We start from the raw sequence: 20,907 nt of genomic DNA, 5'->3' as shown, positions 1-20,907 counted from the left end.
TCACTTATGACATTGGGCCTGTCCAATGTTTTTGGATGATTCAGGAGATGTGAATCTTTGGAACAGAAAATTAACCTTGTGACTGCTAGTTGTGGAATAGCCTGGGCAGGGCTGAGTCACCCCATTAACTACCAAAGAAGAAACTGTTTCTCTAAACTCCTGAGGGGGCACCCCAGGAAACCTATCCCTCCTAGTATTTTTCCAACCAGGCAGATGATCCAGGTGGAGAGATGACTACCCGACTCTGTAATATTATGGGCATGTTAGGAGATAGGACAAAGTGCATTTTCTCAAAGAAGATGCCCCTCACTGAGCATTGAAGGAACTGGCTCTAAACCAACAAGGAAAAGATACATGTGGAGGTAAGGTGGTTCAAAGAGGGGGTATCTGTCAAGGTCAGCTGCACCAGGAACACTGCATGAGCCAGGTAGTTATTGTCGCCACCAGTTAACTGAATCCAGGAATTCTAGTGAGCGTATAGCCTTTCATGTATCATCCTGCTTACTCCATCAACTCATTCCCTATTCTGCAAACTGGAACGTCTGTATCTTTGAGGGGACATACATAGATATGGGGGAATAAGCAGCTTCCTTTCTGAGGCAATACCGTCTGCTTTCGGAGAGACATGCCTAAGTTATGGGGGCTCAGCTGAGTTGTCAGAGAGGATCTGAGCATGTGGCTGACACTGATGACCAAAGCCAGAAGGACTTCATTAGTTGCAGCTCAGGAAGTTGACCATCTCTTGTCCAGCAATGCACAAGTAGTGAGTTTTCACAGCTCATGATGTGTGTGCACAGCAAAATCACCTGAGGAGCCTCATCCCAGGCCAATTAATTATATCAGAATTTCTGAGCATGGTGCCTTGGCATCAGTATTTAAAAATACATCTTAGAAATGGAAGAAATATGGCCAGAGTTGCAAAGTCTTGAAATCATGGTACCCCTTCCGTCTGGATAAATGAACCCAGAATATTCAACCAGGCACTTTAATATTGAAAGAGGAGTAGAAAGAGAGACTATATCTCCTTTGTCCATAGGAGATGCTGGCTTAACTGCTCACCATATGACACTTCAACCATGGTCAGTAAACCTATCTGAAAACTGAACTGGGCCAATCAGATTTACTCTCTCAGGAATTTGAAGGAAGACACAAAGGCAATGGTGGATGCCTGAACTGAAAGTTCAGGGTCAGTTGGGGCCATAATGGTGTCATTATGAGTATATGGTCAAAGATTTATCAGGTAAGGGAGACTCAGAAGAAGTCGGTCAGGAGAGGAAAGAAGATGAAAGAGCAGCTGGGGATGCAAAAGAGCGACATGGGGGACATAGGTTGGGGAGGATGGCCAGTCCTCAGAGATGCCTTGATTCATCATCTTGCTGAGGTATTTTCATAGATTGCATTGCAACTGGGAGAACCTTAACCAGAGCTCTGATTTTGAACCATAAGTCAGAAAGGTGCTGTTTCCTCCATGTCTTCAAGCCTGGCATACAGTTGTCTCCCTGTCGCAAATGCACTTCATTTTCCCCTCTGTCACTCAAACACCTACTCCTTTTTAAAAAGCAGTTTGAATGTCACTCCTACTTGACTTCTTCCAGAGCAAGCTACAGCCTACTCTTTGCTCACTCTTTTCTTATACAGGAGTTTGCTCATATCTTTATTTTTTCATTTCTATGTTAAATTTAATTTTTTGTTTGTCTTCTCTACTTGATTTTGAGCTCCTTGAGGATAGAGGCTATTCCTGATCTATATATTTCACCAGTATCTAATGAAGTTCTTGGTATTAGCACTTGCTGAACAGAAGCTTGTTAATTGAATACACTCTCAAAGATCAAATGGATCCGAGTTTGTTGAACTTCCTATTTTATCGTGTGACTAAATAAACATAAAATCTTTCCAGGATTCTAGATCTGAAGCATGAAAGTAATTTTCTCTGGTGATTTCTTACTTAAAATACTGACTAAAAGCCCTTAGCAGAAAATTTTACTCTTCTGCCTTTATACATAATGTTTCACAGAAAACTTAAGAGAGAACTAAGACAAAAACAATAAGATCACTTTATTAAACTGAACCTTTTTTGTTATTTAATGGCAAAATACTTTTATAAACTAATTTCCAAACAGTTAAATGAGCCAAAATGTGGGATTTTGAAATGCAAAATTAAGTGTTACTACAGTAACATAATGACTTGAATTATATCAGAGGTTGTGTAAATACATGACTCCTAGAGTCAACATTGAATTATGTTTTGCATACCTACTTGAGCCAATTATGTGATGCCTATGACTTTATCTGGTATTCCATAGGCACTATATAAACCTTAAATAGGTGGACTCATATGATATTTTTCTTTCTTCACCTGGCTTATATCATTTAGCATACAAGAGCCATCCATGTTGTGAATGGCAGGTTTTCATTTTTATGGCTGAGTAATATTCCCTTGTATATAAACCACTTTTTCTTCATCCACTCATCTGTTGATGAACACTAAAGTTGCTTCCATATCTTGGCCACTGTAAGTAATGTGGCAATAGACATAGAAGTGCATATATGTTTTTGAATCAGAGATTTTGTTTTCTTTGGGTAGATTCCTAGAAGTGGAATTAATGGGTTGTTGTATGGTATTTCTATTTTTAGTATTTTTTAGGAACCTCCATACTGCTTTCCATAGTGGCTGTACCAGCTTATATTCCCAACCATGCGGGAGGGTTCTCTTTTCTTCACTTCCTCACCAACACTTGTTAATTTTTAACTTTTGAATAGAGGCCCTTCTAACTGGTGTAAGGCAACATCTCACTGTGGTTTTGATTTGCATTTCCCTGATGATTAGCAATGTGGAACATCTTTTCATGTGTCTATTGGTCATCTGTATTTCTTCTTTAGAGAAATGTCTATTCAGGTCCTCTGCCCATTTTTTAATTGGGTGATTTGTTTTTTGGTGTTGAGGTCAATGAGTTTTTTATATACTTTAGATGTTAACCTTTTATCAGAGAAATCATTGTGAATCTAGGTTACCTTTTTCTTTTATTGATGATGTCTTTTGCTGTACAGAAGCTTTTCAGGTTGATGTAATCCTACATGTTCATTTTTGTTTTTGTTTCTGTTGCCCAGGTAGGTGTGTCCAGAAAAAAATTTTCCCATGCTATGTTCAAGGGAATTTTGCCTTCGTTTTCTTCTAAGAGTTTTATGGTTTCATGACTTACATTTAGGTCTTTAATCCATTTCAAGGTTACTTTTGTGTATGGAGATAGTAATCCAGGTTCATTCTCTTACATGTAGCTGTCTAGTTTTCCCAGCATCAGTTATTGAAGAGGCTATCATTTCCCCATTGTATGTTCATGGCTCCTTTATCATATATTAATTGGTCATATGTGAATGGCTTTATTTCTGGGCTCTCTATTCTGTTCCATTGATCTATAGGTCTGTTCTTGTGCCAGTACCAAACTGTTTTGATTACTGTAGCTTTGATTACTTACAATAGCTTGAAGTCAGGGAGCATAACATCCCCAGCTTTGTTTATTTTTCTCAGGATTGCTTTGGCTACTCAGGGTCTTTTGCAATTCCATGCGAATTTTAGAACTCTTTGTTCTAGTTCATTGAAGAATGCTGTTGGGATTTTGATAGGGATTGCATTGAATCTTCAAATTGCTTTGAGCAGGATGGCCATTTTGACATTATTAATTCTTTCTATCCACAAGCATGGGATAGATTTCCATTTCTTTGTGTCTTCCTTAACTTCTCTCATGAGCGTCTTACAGTTTCCAGACAGTAGGCCTTTCACTTCCTTGGTCAGGTTTATTCCTTAGTATTTTATTCATTTTGATGCATTTCAAATGGAATTGTTTTCCTAATTTCTCTTTCTGCTAGTTCATTGTTAGTGTATTGGAATGCAACAGATTTCTGTATTAATTTTGTATCCTGCAACTTTGCTGAATCCAGTTATTCTAATAATTTTTTGGTGTAGTGTTTAGGGTTTTCTATATATAGAGTCATGTCATCTGCAAATAGTGATAGTTTTGCTTATTCCTTACCAATTTAGATGCCTTTTATCTCTTTATCTTGTCTAAATGCTATAGCTAGGAATAAAAGAGGTGAGAGTGGACATCCTTGTCTTGTTCCTGATAAGAAGAAAAGCTGTCAGCTTCTCATCATTGTATATGTTGTTATCTGTAGTTTTGTTGTATATGACCTTTATTATATTGAGGTACTTTCCATCTGTACACATTTTCTTGAGAATTTTTATCATGAATAGATGTTGAATTTCATGAAATACTTTTTTCAGGCTCTGTTGAGATGATCATACAGTTTTTATCCTTCTTTTGTTAATGTGGTGTATCACACTGATTGATTTATAAATATTGTAGCATCCTTGCACCCTGGAATAAACCACTTGATTTGATGGATGATCCTATTGATGTATTTTTGATTTCAGGTTGCTAATATTTTGTTGAATATTTTTTGCATATATGTTCATCAAGAATATTGGTTTATAATTTTCTTTTTTTTATAGTGTCTTTGTCTTGCTTTGGTATTAGAGTGTTTCTGGCCTCATAGAATGAGTTGAGGTGTGTGAGTTTGACTGAGGGTTAATAAGAAACCCAAATCAGTTTTGGGCTGCTGATTATGCTTCTTTGTGTTTGGTATTGCCTAGAGGAGTATGGAGGAAGAACATCTCATATCTCAGCTTTGGGTTCAAGTCAACCGTGTAGGTGAAAGATGCAGGGACTCAGGGGGAAGGTAGTGTTCGTGTGTGTGTGTGTGTGCGTGTGTGTGTGTAATGCCAGATGGAAAGGTGGTCATTGGAGAGGATTCTTATTTCAGAAGGTGTGAATATGCAAAGGTGTTTTCCATCTCAGAGGAGATAATTGCTTCCACTTATTTCTTTAGGTTCTAAGTCCATAGGAAGTTAGTAATCAATCCTGTGAAAGCCAGAGCACAGAAACTGCACACATGCATTGGTCCATCTCCAGCATCCCTCAGTTCTCCAAATTTTCATGGTAACACTCAACCATGACATCCACCTACCTACCAATTTTTCCTGTCTAAGGAGTCCAGAGACTGACCAAAACATCCCTGAGCCCCAAATCAAAGATTCTCTTCCAGGCAGATTTTTCACCCCATTGTCACGGGGACATTTTTGATGGCCTATAGAACAGGAAGGGGAAGACATCAGAGAGGTGGTTTTCTTTTCCCAAAACAATGTCCTGCAATTCTTGACTTTTTCCATTTCTCTTATCTATGGTTTATGCAATCTTTCACCAACCTCCATGCCGTACAATAAGCTCAAAATTTGCTCAAGGAAAAACAGCATAAGGAAAACATAGGCAGAGTTTACATACAGTTGAGATAAATTGCAGGTGCCTCATTTTGATTAGGTACCAGCTTGAAGAGGTAGACAGGCACTGGTGGGCTCCCTGATTTCATTCTTCCTTTAGCGTGGCTTGGAGTCATTGATTTTTCTACGTAGGGCATCTCTCATTCTCACATGCAGGAAGGTCTCATTTATCTGTTCATATTATTGCTCTCTCTCTATTGCTTTCACTCTTCCTCTAGTCTTTCCTACCTTCCAAATCTATGAGAAAAAAAATATTTTTCCTGCCACAGCTGCAAATTCACCCACATGCTCTGTCTTAAGACTTTTCCTCTGGCTTTGGAGCATATTCTTCAGATTCTGGGTCCTCAAAACAGCTATTTGTGTTCTGTCTGCCAAGTGTCCTACCTCTGTTGGCACACACCAGGGTCTCTCTCATGGTTTTCCTCCTTTCTTTCCCCCATCCTGTCTTCAGTGTTTTCCTTGCAGGATGATTATCACAGCACCTCTGTCTCACTCAGCTCTTTGGCTTCAAAACCCTCTCCATTTTTGGTACACTTTATCATTTGAACAGTAGAATGGTGATGGTTGTGCCCATCACCATATTTAATATGAATTTAACCAGGTATTTGCAGCTTAACACAAAAAAACTTATTTTCCCCATAGATTGGGGAGAGGGGTTAGAAGTCTACAAATAGAGAGTGATAGATATCTCCCAGAAGCATGACTGTTGCATTTCCTTTAAATTCTGCCTTCAGATCTTCTCTTCTGAGCTTAGATACATTTTCATGGGACTTTCTTGGGATTGGTCTCTGAGACAGATGTATTGTCATTTTTCCCCAAAAATTCTTATGTGAATTCACTATGCAAATTGAAGTTCACCAGGCTTAGTATATTTGCTTCACAGATACATGAGGAACATATTGTAAACTAGATCTTTGGACAGGAAGATCTATTCTATATCAGGTGATGGGAAGTTAAAGGAGAAAAAAGGATGATTAGGGGACTAAGAGAAGAGAAACCAAATGGAAAGCAGAGGAGTTTTGATTAGAAGATGCAGAATGAAGAAGAAAAGGCAGGGAGAGTGGGAAGTTTGGTAGGGAATTCTTATTATCAATCATAGACTCCAAGGTATGATTCCTAGTGAAAAATTATTAAGTTCATTATTACCTGAAGTCATTATCACAATCACAACTCATTATATTTGCATAGAATGTGATATCTCTGTGTAACCATACTGTATCTTCTGGATATATGTAAAATCTAATAATGGTAAAACAGGAGGTTCCTCTTTGGTTCTACCAGAAAATTGCAAGGAGTCCTGAAATAAGAGAAGAAGTATCAATAGGGCTTAAATTGAAGAAAGTTGGAGAAAGAGAAAATCGTTAAGTCCAATAGGAGTCAAGTACCATGATTGAAAACCCACGCTGTTTTTGTGATGAAAGAGAGTAAGACATCCCCAGTTGACTTCTCAGTGGTTACCCCCAGATCTCAGGGTGGGGCTGAAGATGGTCCACAGTCTGTTGTTGGAGAGTAGAGAGCACAGAGCAGTCATCCCGTGGACATGTCTCATGACCTCGCCTTCACTCTGCACCACGTGTCATCTTTCCGTCATTGCTGCGACAGCCATCATGTCTACACATTTCCTTTCAAAAGATGTTACTAGACTGCTGCCTGGTTGCATGGGCTCAGGGAAGTGTACTCCTCTTGCTTCTCCTCAAGTTATGCTTCTGATTTCTAACACTGATTTCTTAAAGGAAGTTAAGGAGTAAATGGGGCATTCTTTTCAAAAGCTGCAGCCTCAGGTCCCTGTTTCTTCTTGTTGGGCTCCATCTGCATAGCAGCTGTTCCAAAGGATAGAAGTCAACAAACTACTCAGATGGCAGAAGTAGTTTAGCTGAATATGAGGCGATCTGAGGACAAAGAGGAAGCTTAGCTGTCATTGCATCCAATTAGACTTGCCTCAGAATCCTGGGGTTAAGCCTTCTGTGATCACAGGCGCTCTGCTAGCCCATCTTCCCAAGAGAGACACTCTCCCTGAGTTCAGCTCTGTTGAATCACCTTCTTCCCAACAGCCCACATCACTCTCCTTACCCTCTTTTGGTTTTATTTTCCTTTCATCCCTTATGACAATCTGAAGTTGTTTTATATATGTGATTACTTGTTTAATACCTGTGACCCCACTAAATGTTAGCTCCATGCAGGCAGGAATTTCCTCACTGCTCTGTGGTACCTAGACTAGTACCTGTACAGTGTTGAGGTTCAAATATTTACTAAATGAAGGAATGCATCTTTAGCACAGTTCGAGCAGGCCCTTTTTCTGCTTAGAAATCTGCCTTTTCACATTAAAATCTGCTTAATCTACTTTTTCAAATTAAAAAGATTATATCCAATTAAACTCATGCTTTTGGCCTTCCCTGTGTTCATCTCAAAACATCTTTAGGTGATGTTGACGTCATCTTCCTTTCTAGCTCTCTTGATTAATTTTCCTAAAAAAAGGCATTCTCTACTCTCAAACTGTCTCTAGCAGATCTGTCCCTGGTTAGATATGCATTCCAGGATTTCAAAAACATCATTTAATGTTGTCTTTTTCTCTTATATTTGAGTATACAATTGACCAGCTTAAATTCAGTAACTTTTCGATGGAGGCTAAAGATGCCCCACTCTTACTATGTCTAATGGTCCCAAATTTGTTTTATTTGGATACATTTTTGAAGATGTTATTATTTTTTTTGTCAAAGGCATCATCACTTTGCAGTTTTCCATTTTCACTTTTTAATATTTTCCATTAAAATACTTAAATAATTGCACAGGCAAAACTGAATGGTTAGGTGGCAGGGGATGCTATACATGACACCTGTAATGTACATAGGTCCACAGATATATGAACTTGGCAATTTGAAAGGCGAATTAGGCATGTGAATCGGTGTACAGCATGTGCAAGGTCATGAGCTACAAAGGTCCAAAGTGCATAAATTAAAGATTGTTCTCTGCAATGTGTGGTTTAAACCCAGGCGCCATTAACCAGGTTTGTGCCCCAGGGTAAGGGCTTCACCTGTCTCATCAGCAGGGAAACGAAGACACCAATAACGGCTGCTTCACAGGGTTTATGAAAGAATCAAATGAGACAGTGCCTGTGGGGAGCACATGATAAAGGTGTTATTGCTGTGAGACAGAGCAAGTGACAAGAGAGGAACTCTGGAAGGACCGAGACCTTAGGTTCAGGAGGTGATGCAGGCCCCTTGCTGGTGGAGTGGCCAGGGAAAGTGGCCTTGCTCGTAGGTAGAGAGACACAAAATCCCTTTGGCTTTGATACTCACATATGGAATTCTACCGCTATTAAAGGGTTTCTTTGTCATGTTTTTTTCATTTTTTCATAAACCTATGTAATGTACAATATTCTAAATAGCATGTATATGTGCATATGTATAAGTACCATTTCATAATTGTAAATAGGTCCTCAATTTCTCATTTTGGTTTCCCTTCATAGCCTTTCTCCTGTGATCATGGCCGTAGTGCCTTCATCAGTGGCTTCCTTTCCCCCATTTCTGATTCAGGAATGTGCTCTCAGGATGCGAGTCCCTGTGGTAAGGGGGCAAACTAAGGCTCTGAGAGAAGATGGTCTGAAGGGCCTTCTCAGGTGGGCGAGGGAGCCTCACCCAAGCTCTGGATGCTCACTAGGTTCTGGGATTCTTTTTCACTAAAAGATATTTTTAGTACTTCAATATCTCTCTTTTTCTTGGTTTATAAGAAAATAAACAGTTGGATCCTGTTTTTCCCTCTGGGGTCGTCAGAGATAAGGAGACGTGTCAGCCTTTGCTCCTGCTCTGTCGGCGCCTAGCAGCTGGGGCCCCACTCCTGCCCCCAGGCCCTCCGCTCACCACTGAGCCTGGGTCCCAGCGCAGTCAGCGTGCAGGAGCCCGAGCCTGTGCCCACAGGAGGCAGGGAAGAGCGAGAGAGAGAGCAGCCCCCTCTCGCCAGGAGGCCGCTGTGGAGTCGCAGTGGCCTGCTGCTCCCTGGAGCTCCCATAGACTGAGGATGGCGCTGGATGCCCCCAAGCCTCCAGTGGAGACAGCTGCCCCTGGGGGCCAGGGCCTTGCCCCTCTTTGACCCCACTGCAGCACACCGTCAGTGCCGAGGTTGGCTGGAAGTGGCCACCTTTCCCAGCGTGCTTCGGCTTCAGGGCTTCCTCCAGGAGTGCCTGAAGGAAGGAAGGGGATCAGAGAGGGCCCTGCACGGGAGGTCTCCATCCTGGGCTGTGCTGTCTCTGCCTTCTGGGACTGCCCCAGAGGCCCCAGGTTAGGGAAATTTGCCTGGCTGGCCTCTTTGCTCCATTCAGCTCCTTGCACTTGCCCTGTTGCCTGCTGGGTGCCAGCCATGACTGCAGAGTCCTGGATATGGGTGGCATGAGGGGACCTGCTACTGGAAGCCCCATACCTTCCCCTCAGTCTCTGTCATGCCTCTCTCATTGCCTTCACAGCATTTGTCACAGTTTTTCATTTCAAACTGATTTACTGTCTGTTTCCCAATTTGGCTATGAGGCCTGGGGCTATTTTGTTCCACCACTGTGGTCCTTGAGCTCCAGTGATGTCCGGCACAGTCGAGCTCTATCATCCTTTGGGAATGAATGGGTGATTCGCATTGCCTGGGTCCTCTTGCTGGCCAAACTGCTGCAGATTTTGGGTGCAGCAGTGAATCTCATCATGACAGGACTCCACGACCTGCACTGGTCTCATCTTGCCCTCCCTCTTGGGGAAAAGCCAGGCGTCTTCTGTCCCACCCCACTCCTCCCGCCCCTTCCTCAGTGACGGGGTTCAGGAAAGCTCAGCCTAACTTTCTCCTTGATGCACCTCTGTCCTCTCTTCCAGCCTCTAATTCTTGTTGCCTGCTGGCGTGCTCACCCCACTGTGCTGTTTACCTCAGTGTCCTCCGCTGCCACTTGCCCCTTGCAAAGGTCTAAGAAACATAAGGGAACATCCATCCCTTGTCCCCACTTTCCCCCCACCCTTCCCATCCCTCCCCCTGCTCTCCCCCACCCCTCCCATCCCTCTCCCTCCACTCTTCCCCCACCCCTCCCATCCCTCACCCCGCTCTCCCCCCACCCCTCCCATCCCTCTCCCTCCACTCTTCCCCCACCCCTCCCATCCTCACCCCACTCTCCCCCCACCCCTCCCATCCCTTGCCCCCACTCTGCCCCATCCTATCCCTCGCCCCCACTCTTTTATTCACTTGTGAAGCTCAGCGTGGCCCAGGGCCCTGCTGACCGAATGAGTGCTGCAAGCGCCATTGTGGTGGCCCTGCCAACCCCTGTGCATTCCCAATTCTTAACATGACAGTCATTTTGGGGGCAGGAAACTTGTTTTAAAAGTCCAAACTCATAGGTATATAATTCAGCCAAGAGAATTGAGAGGGGTGTTGTGGAAAGAGAGAAAGACGTGATACACAGAAGGGGCTTTCAGGTAGACCCCAGCCCTCCAGAGGGTTACAGTATGGAAGACACGCAAGCCCTCTGCTAATTGACAGTAACAGAGATCTAATCTGCAAAACATGCAGCAAGAAGGGTTTGGATAGAGATGAACAAGATCTCTCACCAGTGAGGATCCTTACCAGGAATACATGAGGGAGGGCACAACAGGGGGTTCAGACTGTCCACTACTGGTAATATGTGGCCCAGTATGCAGCATGTGCTAAATGGCCACCCAGAGCCTTGGCCTGGCAACTCTGTGATAGCTAAAGCTGCACATGGCCTGTTTTGATGGAGCACTGCATTGTCTCCTGCTTGGAGAAGCTGAGTTTTCCCGGGCCAGTGGGATGCAGGACTCCTGGGCCCAAGAGACCATCTGTTCAGTGGAAAGGGTGGAGAACGCCCAAGGGCTGCCGCGCAGGCGCACAGAGGACAGTGCCATCTACAGGAGACCCTGATGCGGAGAACAGCCAAGAGGAAAGTTTGACATTCCAGTCAAACTTAACCTGTGCTACTTCTGCTTGTATTAAGCAATCAGTTTTGACAAATAAAAACTTGAGCTTTTAATTATTCAACAAGTACAGCAGGTCTTAAACATATTCCAGGGGCTTATACTGAGCTGCAGGTTCCAGATTGCTGAGCTGGAGTCACGGGAGTGGGGGCTCAGAGTCCAGAAGCAATCTGAAGGATGGGTATGCATCATGGACAAAGAGGGGGCACCAGTCACCACAGTGGTGATAGGAGGCAAGATTTTGAACAGGAAGAGCAAAGTCTCAGCTGGAAGGCCCAGGGACTGGAGAGGGGTTAGGAAGAGGAAGGCAAGTGGGTGGAGTGGGAGTGTGACATCAGGGACTGTGCTGGAGGGCAGTTTGGAAAGGACGCCGGCCATTCTTGGAGGGGAGCAAAGCCTGCTGCACTGCACAGAGCATTCCTGACTCCAGGCTCACTGATGGGTCAGGTCTTTTACCACCGATTCTAAGACTTCGAGTCTTTTATGATTGTGAAACCTCACCATGCGATACCACCAAAACCTGTTGGGTAAGAAGGATGTTGCTCTTTGGGTGGCACTGATGGTGAATGCACATGAAAGAGGCCCATGGTGGAACTTCTCATCTTTGCTCAGTCATTTAGAACACCTACAGACTGTGATACACATCAATATGTGGTGAGGCCATAGTCAGGGAAGTGGCCAGGGGAGGAGCAGTGCCTCCTGGGGGCCTGATGCTGTGGATTCCCACCGTGACATGGAAGACTGAGGGCTGAAACTTCAGCTGGTCCTGGGGTAGCACTGAAGACCAGGTCAGTGCCTTTCTATGAGGAAAGGGGCACTCTCCCCATTGCCTACTCATCACTGATAGTCAACAGCTGATCGTGGGAATTAACTCTTTAATAAATTCCTTAATTTGCCATTTACTAAATACTTTCTCTAATTGCAGACCTAAGCAATAGCTTTGAATCCTGTGTCCAAAGATTGATACAGCACTGTTTGAAAATTTCGAAGATTCCACATATTTGTTTTTTGAATAACTATAGACAAAATGTGTTGCAGTTGGAAAACCCTAGGTTCAAATCCCACCTGTACATTTGTTAACTATATGATGTAGGATTGAGATCTTTAAACATTCTGAGCCTTGGGTTTGACCACCAGTGACAGAGAAGTGGTACTGTTTCACAGTCTTGCTGCAGCCTAAAAGCCAGTGCATGGTAGACCGTTAATGAATGATGCCTACCATTCACCGCCCTGTATCCACAAGTCCGTAATCAAAAGTGCCTTGACAATGGAAAGTCTTTTCTAATTATGTGTCAAACTAATAGGCAGCTAAACCTGACATGAATTATCAATGTGAGGCTATTTATAGTCTTTATTTATTCTATTTAGTGTGAACACTCATTTATTTTGCTGCAGAAATAGTATTGTATTTGATCACAAGTGGCTATCCAAAAATACAGGTAGAATGAGTTCATATCTGAATGTGGAAGGAAGATTCATAAAGGAGGGACATTTGAGACAGTTCTTGGAGGCTAAGTAAGAATTTGCCAAGCAGAAATGTCAGGGCAGGGCATTCACAGAGAATGTCAGCACAGAGAATGGTAAGGAAAAGGATGTGAAGGCAGGGTGAATTAACATTTGGAGAATGGCAGTGGTCCTGTCTGGTGGTAGCACAAAGTACGTGGCAAGAACAAGCTGAGGGTAAGGGTAGAGGGCTGGATGGGTGGATCTGTGGAAGGCTGGGACTGCTGCTGGGAGTTTGTGCTTCATTCAGCAGGCAAGGGAAGAAATAGATGCTCCTGTTGTTTTAAAAAAGCTTTTCTGATCGGTAACATAATATATACTTAGATGAAAAGAATTTAAGAAACAAGATATATATAGGTATGGTGATTAAAACAGTATGGTACTGGCATAGAATAGACATATAGACCAATGAAACAGCACAGAGACACCAGCAATAAATCCTCCCACATATAGTGAATTAATACATGACAAAGGAGGCAAGACTGTACAATGAGGAAAAGACTGTCTTTTCAATAAATGGTTTTGAGAAAACTGGACAGCTATATTCATGAGAATGAAACTGGAACATGGTCTAACACCATACACAAAAGCAAACCCTAAATGGATTAAAGATCATTAGAAGACATGAAACTATAAAACTCTTAGAAGAAGACATAGGCAAAAATCTCTTGAACATAAGCATAAACAATTTATTTCTGCATACATCTCCTCACACAAGGGAAACAAAAGCAAAAATAAACAAGTGGGACTACATCAAACTAAAAAGCTTCTGCACAGCAAAGGACACCATCCACACAATAAAAAGACAACCTACTGCATGGGAGTATATATTCACAAATGACATATCTGATGAGGGCTAATATCCAAAATATAAAGAACTTACATGACTCAACACCAAAAAATCAAATAACCCAATTAAAAAATGAGCAGAGGAACCGAATAGACATTTTTCTAAAGAAGACATATGGAAGGCCAACAGGCACATGAAAAGATGCACCACATCACTAATCATCAGGGAAATCCAAATCAAAACCATGATGAGATATCACCTCATACAAGGCAGAATTGCCACTATCCAGAAGATAAGAAATAAAAAGTACTAGCGAGGTTGTAGAGAAAAGGTAACCTTCCTACACTGTAAACTGGTGCAGCCACTCGGGAAAGCAGTAGGGAGGTTCCTCAAAAAACTAAAAATAGAAATACCATACAATCCAGGAATTTTACTTCTAGGAATTTACCCAAAGAAAACAAAACCACTGATTCAAAAGAATATGTGCACCCCTATCACTGCAGTGTTTGTAATAGCCAAGATATGGAAGCAACCCAAGTGTCCATCAGTAGATGAATGGATGAAGAAGATGTGGTACATATACACAATGGAAAACTATTCAGCCATAAGGAGAAAACAAACCCTACCATTTGCAACAACATGGATGGAGCTAGAGGGTATTATGCTCAGTGAAATAATCCAGGTGGAGAAATACAAATACCATATGATTTCAATTGTTTGTGGAATCTAAAAACAAAATTAGCAAAATAGCAGTAGACTCATAAACACTGATAAGTGACTGGTGGCTACCATGGGGGAGGCATTAGGGTTATTGGAGCAGGTGAGGAAGATAAAAAGACACAAAAATATCAATCACAATATAGGTTGGTCATGGGGATGGAAGTGCAGAATGGAGAATATAGCCAATGGTTCTGTAACATCTTTCTATGTTGACAGATAGTAACTGCACTACCTTTGGTGAGGTTGAATGACCATGTTGTATACTTGAAACTAATATAATATTCTAACTATATTGAATAATATAGTTGAATAATATATTATACAATATAATATTGTATAATATTGAAGTAACTATACTTCAATTAAATAAGAAACATATAAATAAATAAATAAATAAATAAATAAATAAATAAATAAATAAATGCTTAATCACACCTGAGATAGCCTTTGAGGATATTTAAAATGCATCCTAGTCTTTTTCTGTATGAATATAGATAGCTGACTAGTTTGATTAAGTGAAATATACAAATGAAATCACATTGCCTCAGGTTATTAAAAAAGCAACCTACAAACATAATACTTTAGAAAAATAATAGGAGTATATGAATAGGTTGGGTATAAGGAAATCCACAGATAAGAAAGCCATTAAGGATGCTGGTGCAATAATAAAAAAGAAACAAATACTTGAATGTGAGTAGTGGCAATGGAAAAAGAACCGTGGAATGGATGAAAAAAACATATTTGTAGGGATGGCAATTTAAGTGGTTTAGAAGAGAGACCGGAAAATCAGAGATCCCTTCCGCGTTTCAAGGCTGGATGATGGGGGTTTAGGGAGCCATGAACGTGACATTGGCTTTGGGAGATGGGAGGATATTATGTGTGCATTTTTATACCTGTTGAGGATGTGTTGGTGGTCAACAGGCAGTGAGAGATGCAGGCTTAGGGTAAAAATGCAGACTGGAGGAGATTCATTTATATTTTCAAGATTGCTCCAGTTAAGGGAGATAGTGAGATTTCTGAAGGAAATCTTAGTTGACAAGTGTCATCTTAGTTGACAGTAACAGAAATGCAGTAAACAAAGCATGAGAAGTCATTCCGCTGCACTGTGTCTCAGTTAGTTGTATGAACTAGTACCACACCAGTTCCAAGGCCCACACACATGCAGGAACCAGAAGAAACAATGTGGATAGTGACAGGTCTAGAAATTGTTCAAGGGCAGCATATCACAAGTCTGAATATTTTCTAAGGGAATATGTAGCCTTCTTCATCTGTCTGTTACTCTTCTTGTGTAACTCAAAATTGTAGAACTTGGACGGTGGGTAAATGTTACAGTGAGTCACACTGAGGCTGCACATGAAGGTTTTGTCTTAAAACGGCACTGCAGTGCCTCTGCCTCACAAGTGGGGTGCTCCATCCCTGGACTTGGTTCAAGCAGGGCCTCTCTGCCAACCTGAAGAGAGCTTGTGTCACAGAGGGGAGTCCACCCTCAGAGGGGGGACCCTGCATGACCTCAGCACTCCCTTGAAATTCCACAAGGCAATGATTTAGGTACATAGTGACTCTAATCCTGGGGACACTTGAATACAGTCACCTGAACTGGAATTCCAAGATTGCTTCCAGCAGAGTGGAAAAGTATGGCATGATTCTTTTCTGTGTTATGTCTGCTCAGGAGACTTACTTGATACTGTACACACTGGGGGACCCTGTCACATCAAGATGAATGTATGGAACCAAATCCAAAATGTCGTGTCTGCACAGGGTTCTATCAACATGTTAGAGGCCAGACCACTAGGCCTAAATCTCTCAAGAAGTTTAAAATCAGACTAGGATGAAAATCTTGGGGCCTAAATCCTGGTTACTATCTCAAGAAATAGGACCTAGGATGAAAGTTCTTAAGGAAGGATGGGTCCAATCATAGCAAATACATCCTCAAATTCCCTCTTCCAAATCCCTTTACATTACTGAGACTGAGGCAAGAACATTTTTACACAATTTTCTGATTAAAACTTCCACCAGACTGTCTAGATCAGTGCTCCTCAAATATTACTGTGCATGTGAATCATCCAGGGGTCCCGTTAGGATTCTGATTCAGTAGGTCTGGGGCAGAGCCTGAGTTTCAGCATTTCTATACTCTTGATTTCTTGCTCCCTTGTGCTCCCAGCTGGAAGTATTAAATCTACCTTTTGACTTCCCACTGGGATTTACAACAGTGACAGTGGTTTCTTGTGTTAGCCATTCAGAACCCTATATTTCTTATGGTTTCTTACTAGAACATTCTGGGGCCAGAATGCCAGACAAATGGAGAGTGAGCGGGGAAGAAGTCATTGGGTAGGGCTGGCATTTTAGAATCGTTAAATTTTACCACTTTTAGTACCTATATTTAAATTAGTTCTGGGTGTTACAAACAATCTTGTTTTCCTACCTCGTGCAATTATATTCCAGTGTAAGCTATTTCTGTGGATGGGAAGCCTCTTGCCTTCTGTCAAATGATGTTATGTAGACTAACCACAAAATTAATTGTCTCTATCTTGTGAAAAACATGGTATTACAGGTATCCCCTGCTTTTCACCAGTGTGTGTCATGCCACTTTGTTTTTATGAGGGACCTACATTACTATGTGTTTGCGCTAACCAAATGAAATCCAGTGAGGATTTTTGCTTTTGCAAAAAAAGGTAAAACAAATATAGCATTCAGTGTTTGTTTTGCAGTGAGCCATTACAGAGGCAGCATGCACCCTAAGCACCGAAAGTGGCCCCACAAAGTCCCTTCCCAGGGAACCATACCCAGCATCTTAGCACCACACTACCATAGTTTTGAACGTGTCTCTGAGCATCTGTGCTTTATCTCAGTTTATTCTGTGTGTCCACTGGTAAAATGTGTCCTAAGGTATCAGAAAAGACTAGGGGAGATTATTTTTTAGAAGTGGGAACACTCAAAAAAATTTCTACTTAAGTGAATGATAATTGCTTCTTCCCTTTAGCCCTTTTGGCCTATGAAAACTCTCATAAAAACATGCTCTTTTTGGATAACAGGGGAAACTTATGTAGTAAAGGGAGTATAACTCTGTCATGCAATGAACATTGTGTATGGACTGAATAAAAACATTTTCTTGCATTTATAAGTGTTATTTGCTATCTTTCAAATGTTTGTGGATACTATTATGATAAATAAAGCACTAATCTGTAAGTGGCCCTGAATCCATAGTTGCTTTCTGACAGTATGTGTTTCTTTAAAGTGAGGATATTAAACACAAAATTACTGTTATGAAGGGGTTACTAGAATTATTGCAATTATAATTCTATAAACTTGATGGATACACACTAAATAAAGGGCTAAAGGAGTCTACACTGAGTGGCTTCAGATCCTGAAGACTCCAACTCTTAATTCAAATTTGGTTGATTTGGGTAATTCAACTTTTCATCAAGATGGAAGAAGAATTTCCGAGGATAGAGAAATGGAAGATTGAAGAACCAGATTCTAACTTTCAAAGCCCTAATCTTTCAGAAACTTTTCAGTTCTTCCATCACTTTGTCCAAATCTTTTTCCTTCTCAACCATGGTTTCCTTAACTACCAGTGGCTCAGAAACACTGCTTGGCTGCGGCCCAAGAATCAGTATTTCCTTTCCAGGCTCTCATGGCATTTGTTAGAAGTAGGAAAAACCCTTATCAAAATGTGTTAGAATTAAGTGTACTTTTTCCTCTCTCTCACAGATGGAGAAGGCTTGGAGGGTAGAATCCACATTTTTTTATCTTCAATGCCCAGTAATGAGCATATGCACTGTTTATGGTGAGTGATCCGTGAATATTTGCTTAATTGAATTACTATGAGGGTAAAATCAAATGGAAAACACATGTAAATGTAGTTTGTAAAATGTGAATATGTACAAAGGAAAGTTATTATCAGTAGAATTACTTTTAATTTCTTCACCCTCCTTTCATTTATTCTACAAATATTTACTCTACAAGGTGGTGAGAAGAGGATAATTAGGGAAAATAAATCAGTTGGTGTGACAGTAACAGCAAATGCCCCAAGTCATTGATCTGATGTGTATTTGGAGGAGACATAAGACTTTTGACCAGAAGCTGAAACTTAAAGAAGCCCTCTGGTTTGAGTGAGGGGAATCTCAGCCAGAAAGAAGCAAACTTTTCAGAAAGCCAGAGAAGGAGGCACCTTAGTTAGGAAGGGGTTAGCCTGGGGTGGCACCAGAAGTACGTAATGAGAACCAATGGACCACTAAGCGAGCCACATCTCCAAAGCTAGAAGCACGGTATCCACCAAGTGAACCCACAAGCCCTAATCTTGTTTACTTCCACACAGTAGACTTTTAAAATGCTTACATTTGCAGCGAACTATTAGTTTTTGTGGTCTTGAAGTAAATGGCGCCAGGTGTACTCTCTTGGTGAGGGAAGTCATCCTGGTTTACTGGGAAATGCATGTTAGGAAATTAAAGTGTATTTGCAGAAACAAGGTAACAGAATATTTTTAATTGGGGCTGTTTTAGAAAATGCAGGATAGGTGAAAGCTAAGAGAATACCATGATTCTGAGGTCAAAGTTACTGGAGAGTCTAAAAAGTTCTTCCTTCCAAAGGGAATGGGACTTCACATGCTTTCGGGAAGTTTACACACACACACCTGTGCTGGGTAATGTTTCTTGATCAGAGAACACTTCATGGCTGCTGTTCCTCAAATGGGAAGCCCAGGTTCTTCCTTTTGTTGAAGGCCCTCTCCTAGCTGCCTGGGCTCTGGGCTACTCTCAGAGATTTTATACTTCCAGTGAATATGAGGAGCACCTCCTTGGTGGCCTATGGGAGCTTCAGGCCAAACAGGGCAGCACTGAGGACTCACTGTGGTTTTCACCTCGAAGCACAGAGGAGGAAACCTTGACATTGGTCTTCCCATCCACCCTGGCACTCTGTGTCCTCACAGAACTACTTGACTGAACCTAGCCAGGTCCCTCAGGCTCATCATAGTGCCTTGTGGAGGCTTTCAGCCTCTGCACCTACCCCCATAGCACAGCCTTGACTGTCTCATTGCAGAAGGTAAGGATAAAGGGATTGAGAAAGGGTGTGAGGACTGATGTCACCAAAGCTACGGTCTTGCTGACCTCCACAGAGTGTGCTTTGCCAGGCTTGACGTACAGGAAGATGGTGGTGCTACAGCCAATGAAGACCAGGGTAAGGTGAGACCCACATGTGGAGAAAGCTTCTTATGGCCACTGGCAGAGGGGATCCTCAGCACAGTGATCATACTATAGCCATAGGAGATGAGGGTCACTAGAAAGGAGCTGAGGACAAAAGCTAAGGACATCATGAAGTCCCCAAATTCTAGCAGGCTAGTGTCTGAGCAGGATAGCTACAGCAGAGGTGCATTGTCACAGAAGAAGTAGTTGATGACATTGCCATGGTGAAAATTGAGATAAGCCTGGGAGAGGACAGTGGGCACCATGGCAAGGAAAGGAGCTGCCCAGGCAGCCCCTGCCAGCCAGGCACACACAGCCCAGCTCATCAAAGTGCCACAGTGCAGTGGGTGGCAGATGGCCACAAAGCGGTCAAGTTCCATGTCTGACAGGATGAGGAAGGAGGCAGAACCCAAGGAAAAGTAGAAGTAGAATGGGCCATGCAGCCAGTGAAGGAAGCAGGTCTGGGAGGATCTTGGGCACTGAAGTCATGGTCACCAAGATCTCCAGCAGGGCAAAGTTGCCCAGGAAGAAGTACATGGGTGTGTGCAGGTGACTGTCAGCCATGACCATGATTATGATGATGGTGTTTCCCATGAAGGCAAGAAGGTGGAGCATGAGGAAGGGCCTGTGCAGGCAGACCTGCAGCTCACCAAAGGGGGAGAAGCCCCAGAGGACAACTTCCAAAGGGTGGCTCAAACTTGCCATGATCCAGGGGTGGGTCCCTGCATGGAGAGGAAACAAGACACAAAGATGGAGAGACAGAGATAGAGACATAGAGAGAGAACCCTTGACCATGAGACAAATATAGACACAGAGGAAGAGAGTGGAGAGAGAAAAGCAAGAAGGTTGTCAGTGATAAGCAGAAGGACAGAAACAGAGGTATCAACATGGAACATGAGAATCACAGGGAAACAGAGTTAGTGACTCAGAAGTAAAAGCATGGAAAGCCATTGATAAGGAGAGAGAAAAGCAGAAATAGATTAAGGAAGACAATACAGCAACAGACATGGACACTGATGGAGAAGGCAGGAAGGAAACAGGAGAAACTGAGAAGACAGGAAGACCAAGTGTGTGAGAGCAGAAACAGGGAAGGATAGGGAGGGGAGGGAACATGGAGAGGATTAGCCTAAGTCACCCGAAGTGCCTGAGAGCAGGCTGGTGCTGGCGGGCTCTGTGTCACAACCCACAGGCTGTGCACCAAGGCCCCTCTCCTTTTAAAAGGTCCCCTCAAGTCTTTCTGGGCTGACTGTCTGTTGAGGACCCTCAGTTACATTTCTCCAGATACAATCATGAAATTAGTGGCAAGGCAGAGTTTTGAGTCAATCAATTAGCTTTCTTTAGGGAGGCCCTCTGGTATATGTGTTAGCAAAGACCGAGAGCAGGAAGGACTTGGGAGGTAAGATTCATGGAGGAGAGAAACAGCACCTTTCC

At 42.3% G+C, this 20,907-nt stretch overlaps 1 pseudogene; it reads right to left on the bottom strand.

Annotated features, from left to right (window-relative positions):
* Nucleotides 1-19,239: 19,239 nt before the first annotated feature.
* Nucleotides 19,240-20,181, bottom strand: LOC140845998 (olfactory receptor 6V1-like; annotated as a pseudogene).
* Nucleotides 20,182-20,907: the final 726 nt, after the last annotated feature.

The sequence above is a fragment of the Manis javanica genome, chromosome 14 (assembly GCF_040802235.1).
Source record: "Manis javanica isolate MJ-LG chromosome 14, MJ_LKY, whole genome shotgun sequence".
Lineage (NCBI taxonomy): Eukaryota > Metazoa > Chordata > Mammalia > Pholidota > Manidae > Manis > Manis javanica.
This window is presented reverse-complemented; position numbering and strand designations above follow the sequence as displayed.